The following is a 7,181-nucleotide window of genomic DNA, read 5'->3' on the forward strand; positions in this document are numbered from 1 at the left end:
GCTACAATAATATTATTTAAATAAATAATACTATAATATTATAGTAGGCCTAAAATATTTTCAGAATTATATGCTCATTGAAACAAAAAGCTAAAATTAATTAGAGAAATGTAAGGTATTTTTAACGTGTTGCAACCGTCCCTGGGTCGGGGTCAGTTGCAACATCTGACTTCTTCCATTCAAATAAATACTGTAAACGATATGTCATATATAATTATCTTTAAATGGTATGGGTAATTAGCAGACAAATGCAAGTTTAATATATACAAATTTGGTTGGTCTCTGAGTAACTGAGAGAAATGCAAAAAGGGTTGCAACTGTCCCCGGTCTCCCCTACTCTGTTATTTATAGTCATACAGATAATATGACATCATTAGAAACATTAAAATGTATATTTTTATTTGTGTACATTCAAAATGACTACAAAATACAATGGCATTGAAAAATAAATAAAACAACATGATGCTGCTTTAGCGCGTCTCGGTCTCTCTAGATCTTTCTGGTGCTCACCAAAAGAGAATAGCCAGCAAGCAATAGCCGTCATTTCAACGTCTCGGTTAAATATAGACCCTATAGGTCCGGCTATGTGTAACCCACTTTTAGCCCAAATAACATTTAATCTGGATAACGTTAACGTTAAATGTATTTTTTTCCAACATAACTTGTGAGATGTATGATATTCCATCATGTAAGCAAAGTCAACTGTGATAGTAAACACATTACAAAAAAGGGCAGCGCCACTGCACGTTCCGTTCCTAGCCGATGCGTTAGTAATCCAGTCCAGATTTTCCGACCTCCTGAGACAGATGACGTTGCGTCACGTCACATGTAAACAGGAAAACAAGCCCAATGAAGCAATGAACTGGTGACGGGACTTTGGGGGGCAGCGGAAGTCGATCGGCCGGGTTTGTTGCCTTGTTTCTTGGAGAGCGGTTGTTGACATTTTGAGTGGCGGTGTATGGCGGCCAATTCAAATAAGTCAAAGAATACGTATAATACGAGGAATCAAGGAAATCGAACCGGGAATGGATCAGAGACTCTAAGAATGGGAGAAACAGGTGAAGAGGAGGCTGATATGGAGGTAGGATGGGATAAGGCCAGAACAGGAAAGAAGGTTAACAAAAAGAGGAAAAAAGGTAAAGAGGAAATATCAGAAAGCAGTTCAATAGCTAGTGAGGAAGAGGGGGATGAGGGAAATAATGTCAAGAGGGAATTTAGGATAATATTGAAGTTTAAAGGAGAGGTAGGAGTTTTAGGAGTTAATCCATTGACGTTGACGTATGAACTGAAAAAGCTGGTAGGAGAGATAGCCTTTGCAAAAGTGCTACAAGATGGAGCTTTAATGATAGCATGTAGAAATGAAGAACAAAAAAATAAAGCCATAAAATTAAAGACAATTGGGAAACAGATAGTAATGAGTTACAAGATGGTAGGACAAGAGGCGTGGGTGTATGGAGTAATAAATGGAATTCCGTTAGGAGTTAAGATGGAGGAATTAAAAGATAATCTAGAGGGGGCAAAGGTCATAGAAGCAGTCCGACTACAAATGAGCAGAGAAGGTAGAAGAATGGATAGCTTGTCAGTACGTCTAAAATTGGAGGGAAAAGAAGTACCAGAAAGGATTAAGTTGGGTTATATCAGTTACCCGATAAGGCAGTATATGGCCCCTCCTTTGAGGTGTTATAATTGTCAACGTTATGGACATACTGCGTTAGTGTGTAAGTCTAAAATGAGATGTGCGCGTTGTGGAGGAGAGCATGAATTTGGGAAGTGTGGAGAGGGAGTTGGATTGAAGTGTTGCAACTGTGGAGGTAATCACAATGTGGCATATGGAGGTTGTGAGGTGAGGAAAAAGGCTGTGGAAGTACAACAGGAAAAGTCAAAGAATAATCGGACATATGCTGAAGCTGTGAAAGCGGTAAATGATAGATATAGACAAAGTGGTACTGAGAGAGTGGAGTATGGGAAAATAAATGAAGATACAGGAAGAATGGATGAAGGTAGAATACCAGAAGGTGCAATGATAGTAACTAAGAGAAATTTTTTGCTCTTTATGGTGGAAGTAATTAATTGTACAGCGCAAACAGAAAGGAGAACAGAAAAGTTACAAATAATAGTAAAGGCGGCAGAGAGATTTCTAGATATAAAGGGATTGAAATGTGAAGACATAATGAAAAACCTTACAGAATCTCAGTCAAGTCAGGAATTAGGGGTAGGCTAGTATGTTAGCTCTATTACAATGGAATGCTAGGAGCCTGTGTGCTAATGGACAAGAATTTAAAGGGTATATAAACCAAATGAAAGATAAACCAGATGTGATATGTATTCAAGAGTCATGGTTGAATCCTAGATTAGAATTTGTTTTAAAAGGATACATAAGTGTGAGAAGAGATCGGAAAGAAGGAAAAGGAGGAGGATGTGTTAGTTTTGTAAAAGAGGGAATACCATATAGAGTTTTGGAGAAAGGGGAAATGATGGAATATATAGTAGTAAAAATATGGGTTGGAAATAAGAATTATGTTATAATAAATTTTTATAATCCGTGTAAAAAAATAACACAAGAAAGTATGGGAGCAATAAAAGGATTAAGAGAAAATAGAGTAATATGGTGTGGGGATTTTAATGCCCATAATACTTTATGGGGAAGTTTATTGACAGATACAAATGGTATGGTCATTGAAGAGGTGATGGAAAAGGAGAATTTAGTTTGTATAAATGATGGAACAAAAACTCGTATGGATTTAAATTTAGGGAGGGAATCAGCAATTGATCTAACTATTGTTTCTAATGAATTAGGCGGAATAATAAATTGGGAGGTATTAAATTGTACAGTGGGTAGTGATCATTTTCCAATATTAAGTACAATTGTAAATAATGAGATAAGGAAGATAAAGAAAGTAAATACAGGAAAGTGGAAATATGAGAAAGCAGATTGGGAAAAATTTGAAAGAATATGTGAGGAAGGATTGAAAATGATCAAGATAAATGAAAGAATAATAATAGAAAGAATATATACAGAAATAATATCAGTGATACAGAATGCTGCTAGAGAATGCATTCCGAAAAGCAAAGGAAAGAGGGAGGGGAAAATAGTACCATGGTGGAATGAGGAGTGTACAATAGCAGTTAAGAGGAAAAGGAAAGCATTTAAAATTCTAAGGAAAACTCACAATTGGGAAAACATGATAATATATAAAAAGGCACAAGCAGAAAATAGAAGAACAATAAGGGAAGTGAAGAAAGAATATTGGAGATCATATTGTGAAGAAATTGGGAGAAATACTCCAATTGGGGAAGTATGGAGTATGATTAAAAAGATGAGTGGCATTAGAAGAGAATATGAGTATCCTGTGTTAAGTAGTGGGGAGGAAATAGCAATAAGTGAAGAGGAGAAAGCAGAAATGTTTAGGAAAGAATTCTCAAAAATAAATAGTTCGAATAATTTGATGAAGGAATGTAAGGAAATGAGGGAGAAGTTATTAAAAGAACATCCATTTATTTTAGGAAAAAAAGAGTAACAAATAGTAATCTAGATGTGCCTTTTTCATATTCAGAATTAAAGAGGGCATTAAAAAATACAAAAGCGTCAACTCCAGGACAGGATGGAATTAGCTATTTAATGTTAAAAAAGTTAAGTGAAGAATCTCTTAAAGTCATTCTAGAGTTTTACAACAGGGTATGGGAAGAAGGGACGTTACCTAAGAATTGGAAAGAAGCTGTAATAATTCCTATTAGAAAACCAGGTAAAGATCCAAGTATTCCACTAAACTACAGACCGATAGCGTTAACAGCACATTTAGGTAAAGTAATGGAAAAAATGATTACAGATCGTTTAATGTATCATATGGAGAAGAATCATTTTTTTTCCCCATATCAAAATGGTTTTAGACAGGGAAAAAGTACTATGGACTCAATTATTAATTTGGAGTCAGATATAAGGAAAGCTTTGATAAATAAAGAAATTCTAATAGCAGTTTTTTTTTTGACGTAGAAAAAGCATATGATATGCTATGGAAGGAAGGTTTATTGATCAAATTAGATCAAATTGGAATAGACGGAAAATTATATAATTGGATTAAAGAGTTTTTAATGGAAAGAAATATTAAAGTAAAGATTGGGGAATATATATAGAGGAATGGAATAATTGAGAATGGAACTCCGCAGGGTAGTGTCATAAGTCCTTTGTTGTTTATTATTATGATAAATGATGTATTTGCAACAATAGATAAAAATATAAATAAATCACTGTTCGCGGATGATGGAGCGCTGTGGTTTAGAGGTCGGAATGTAGAATATATTGTTAATAAAATGCAATCAGTGTTAAAAAGGGTTGAGAAATGGTCTTATAAATGGGGTTTTAAATTCTCAGTGGAGAAAACGAAATATATATTTTTTACAAATAAAAGGTCAAGTATTGATTTAAAGATGAAGTTACATAATAAAGAGATAGAACAAGTTAAAGATATAAGATTTTTAGGTATGTGGTTTGATGCTAAAGCTACATGGAGTGTACATATAAACAAGATGGAGGGAAAGTGTAAGAAGATCTTAAACGTAATGAGGTGTATTTCAGGACGAGAATGGGGGGCTGACAGAGTGGCATTAAAAACAATTTATTCAACAATGATAAGAGCAATATTAGATTATGGTTGTATTGCATACGGAACAGCAGCTAAGTCACAGTTAGGAAAGTTAGAGCGAATTCAATCACAAGCGTTGAGAATATGTTGTGGAGCTTATCCTTCCTCTCCTGTTTCAGCATTACAGGTGGAGATGGGGGAGATGCCAATTCACTTCAGAAGGAAGCAATTGACACTGGCATACTGGGTTAATCTAAAAGGGCAGAAGGATAGTCATCCAACAAAGGGTATACTTGAAACATGTTGGGAACATGGGAAAGGGAAAGTTAACAGTTTTGGTTGGATTATTAAGGATTTAGTTCAGGATATGAAATTAAATGAGTACAGTGTTATTCCAGCAGTCATATTACCAACAATACCATTATGGATATTACCTCAACCTAATGTAGATCTACTCTTATTGGAATCAAGGCAAGATAAAAATCGGAGGATGTTGGAGGCAGAGATGACAAAAGAGTATATTGGGAGTAAGTATGAACAATATGTACATGTTTTCACAGATGCGTCTAAGGATCCACAAAAGGGACAGGTGGGGGTAGCGTACATCATACCCAGATTGAAAGTGGCGAGAGGGGAAAGAATATCAGATCATGTTTCTGTGTTTACAGGAGAGTTACTAGCAATTATGGTAGCAATTAATAAAATAAATGAAATGGGGTTAAGTAAAACTTTAATATGCTCAGATTCAAGTTCGGCCTTGATGTGCCTGGAAGCTCAGAAATCAGATACTAGACAAGATATTGTTTTGGAAATCCTACAGATAATGTTCATAATGCTACAGGAAAATAAGATAGTTCAGTTTTTATGGGTTCCGGCACATACTGGAGTAGCAGGAAATGAAGCAGCAGACAAGTTAGCCAAACAGGCTATGGCAAAGGAAACTATAGATATGGAAATTAAATATAGCAAATTAGAAATTAAATCAATAATTAAAAGGGAGATAAATAATAATTGGCAAATGTACTGGGACAATGAGGAAAAGGGTAGACATTTACATTCGATACAACCAGTGGTAGGTAGAGGAAGGAAGTCAAGTGAAAGAAGGAGGAAAGACTGTATTATATCTAGATTAAGATTGGGACATACAGGACTTAATTCAACAATGCAAATAATAGGGAAACATCCTACAGGTTTGTGTGAATGGTGTGGAATAAGAGAAACAGTGGAGCATGTATTAATTAAGTGTAATAAATATTCAGAGGAAAGAAGTAAGCTAAGAGAAGAACTGCAGATGGAAGGTAATCAGCAATTAACATTAAGGATAATTTTAAATTCAGTAGAAGGGGGGAGGTTAATAATAAAGTTTTTAAGAAGAACCAATTTAATCCACAGAATATAGAAGGGTTATAAATATTTACAATTTGTTTTATACAGTTAACATTATAATTATTATACTACTACTATTATTATTAGTATTATTATAGATGTGTGTATGTATATGTGTGTATGTGTATGTATGTGTGTGTGTGTATATATATATATATATATATATAAAAAATTTTTTTTTTTTTTTTTTTTTTTATGTAACAGCATCCCTCTCTGGAATGAGATGGACTTTGGCTGTAGATGGAGGAGCTGAACACGCAGCAACATTGAAAGCACGAGCCCTGATTGTTCTGGTAGAGGTGATCTAGTAGTGTATCTTGTCTCTGATCTATTACCCACAGTAGATGGCGGTAATGCTCTTTTTAAGAATGCGAACCGCCAAATAAGCACAAAGAAGAAGAAGAAGAAGATGAAGCAATGCTGTGAAAGAAGTGATTAAAAATCAGGACCCACCGGATTTTAAAACAACAAAGATACAGATTCAAGCCAGTGTTTCCCCTAGAAATTTTTCCAGCAGCGGTGCTGTTGTCTTACGAGAGGTTCTCTCGTATTGCGTAAGTAGCTTACGCATCGGGAAAGTCTTCTTTCTTCGAGATCTGAAGCCAAAAAATTATCCTTAATTTTGTATTCATTGTCAACGCAGTGCAGCAGCCGACAGACCTAGGCAGGCTGTATAAGCGTGCTCATTGGCTGCTCGGCTGCAACTGCTTAAGCCTATCGGTGAGCGCTCTGAACGCGGCAACCGCGCCCTCCACACCCTTCTAACCGTCAGAATGGGTGTGGCCAGCGTGTATATATTCAGCGCTCACAGGCTAAAATTCTGATTTTCTTGTCTTCAGCGAAGCACTTCGCATCGCTGGATCTGGAGAAGCCGCCGCCGTTGAAACCAGCGACCAGCAAGCCTAGGACAGCGCCTGAAGAAGCCGGCCGCCTTCGCCGCCTTCAGCCTTCCGTGCCTGCTATGCTATCCGGCGTCATATCCTTTTCACTGCTGTGTGTTCGCCTACTGCAACACACTCTCTCCTCTAAAAGAGCACGGGGCGTTTTTCTAAAAATGCCCCGTTTTTCTTGCGGCTCGTGCCACGCCCCGCTCAGCAACGGAGACCGCCATCCCATCTGCGCTCTCTGCCTGGGCCGCGATCACGCCGCCACCGCACTCTCCACGGGCGGCTGCCCCGAGTGCGAGGAACTTTCAATGTCGACCCTGCGGGCTCG

At 36.9% G+C, this 7,181-nt stretch overlaps 1 long non-coding RNA gene across 2 annotated transcripts; it reads left to right on the plus strand.

Moving 5' to 3' along the window:
* The first annotated feature begins 938 nt into the window (after positions 1 to 938).
* On the plus strand, positions 939 to 6,377 carry LOC307171729. 2 transcript variants are annotated; one of them, XR_013823590.1, is made up of 4 exons: positions 939 to 1,081; positions 4,760 to 4,867; positions 5,052 to 5,107; positions 6,171 to 6,377. It is a non-coding gene; the product is annotated as an uncharacterized lncRNA (long non-coding RNA). The 2 variants fall into 2 exon arrangements; XR_013823591.1 differs by lacking the exon at positions 939 to 1,081 and having other exon boundaries at positions 4,473 to 4,867.
* Positions 6,378 to 7,181: the final 804 nt, after the last annotated feature.

The sequence above is a fragment of the Squalius cephalus genome (genome assembly GCF_949319135.1).
Source record: "Squalius cephalus genome assembly, chromosome: 14".
NCBI lineage: Eukaryota > Metazoa > Chordata > Actinopteri > Cypriniformes > Leuciscidae > Squalius > Squalius cephalus.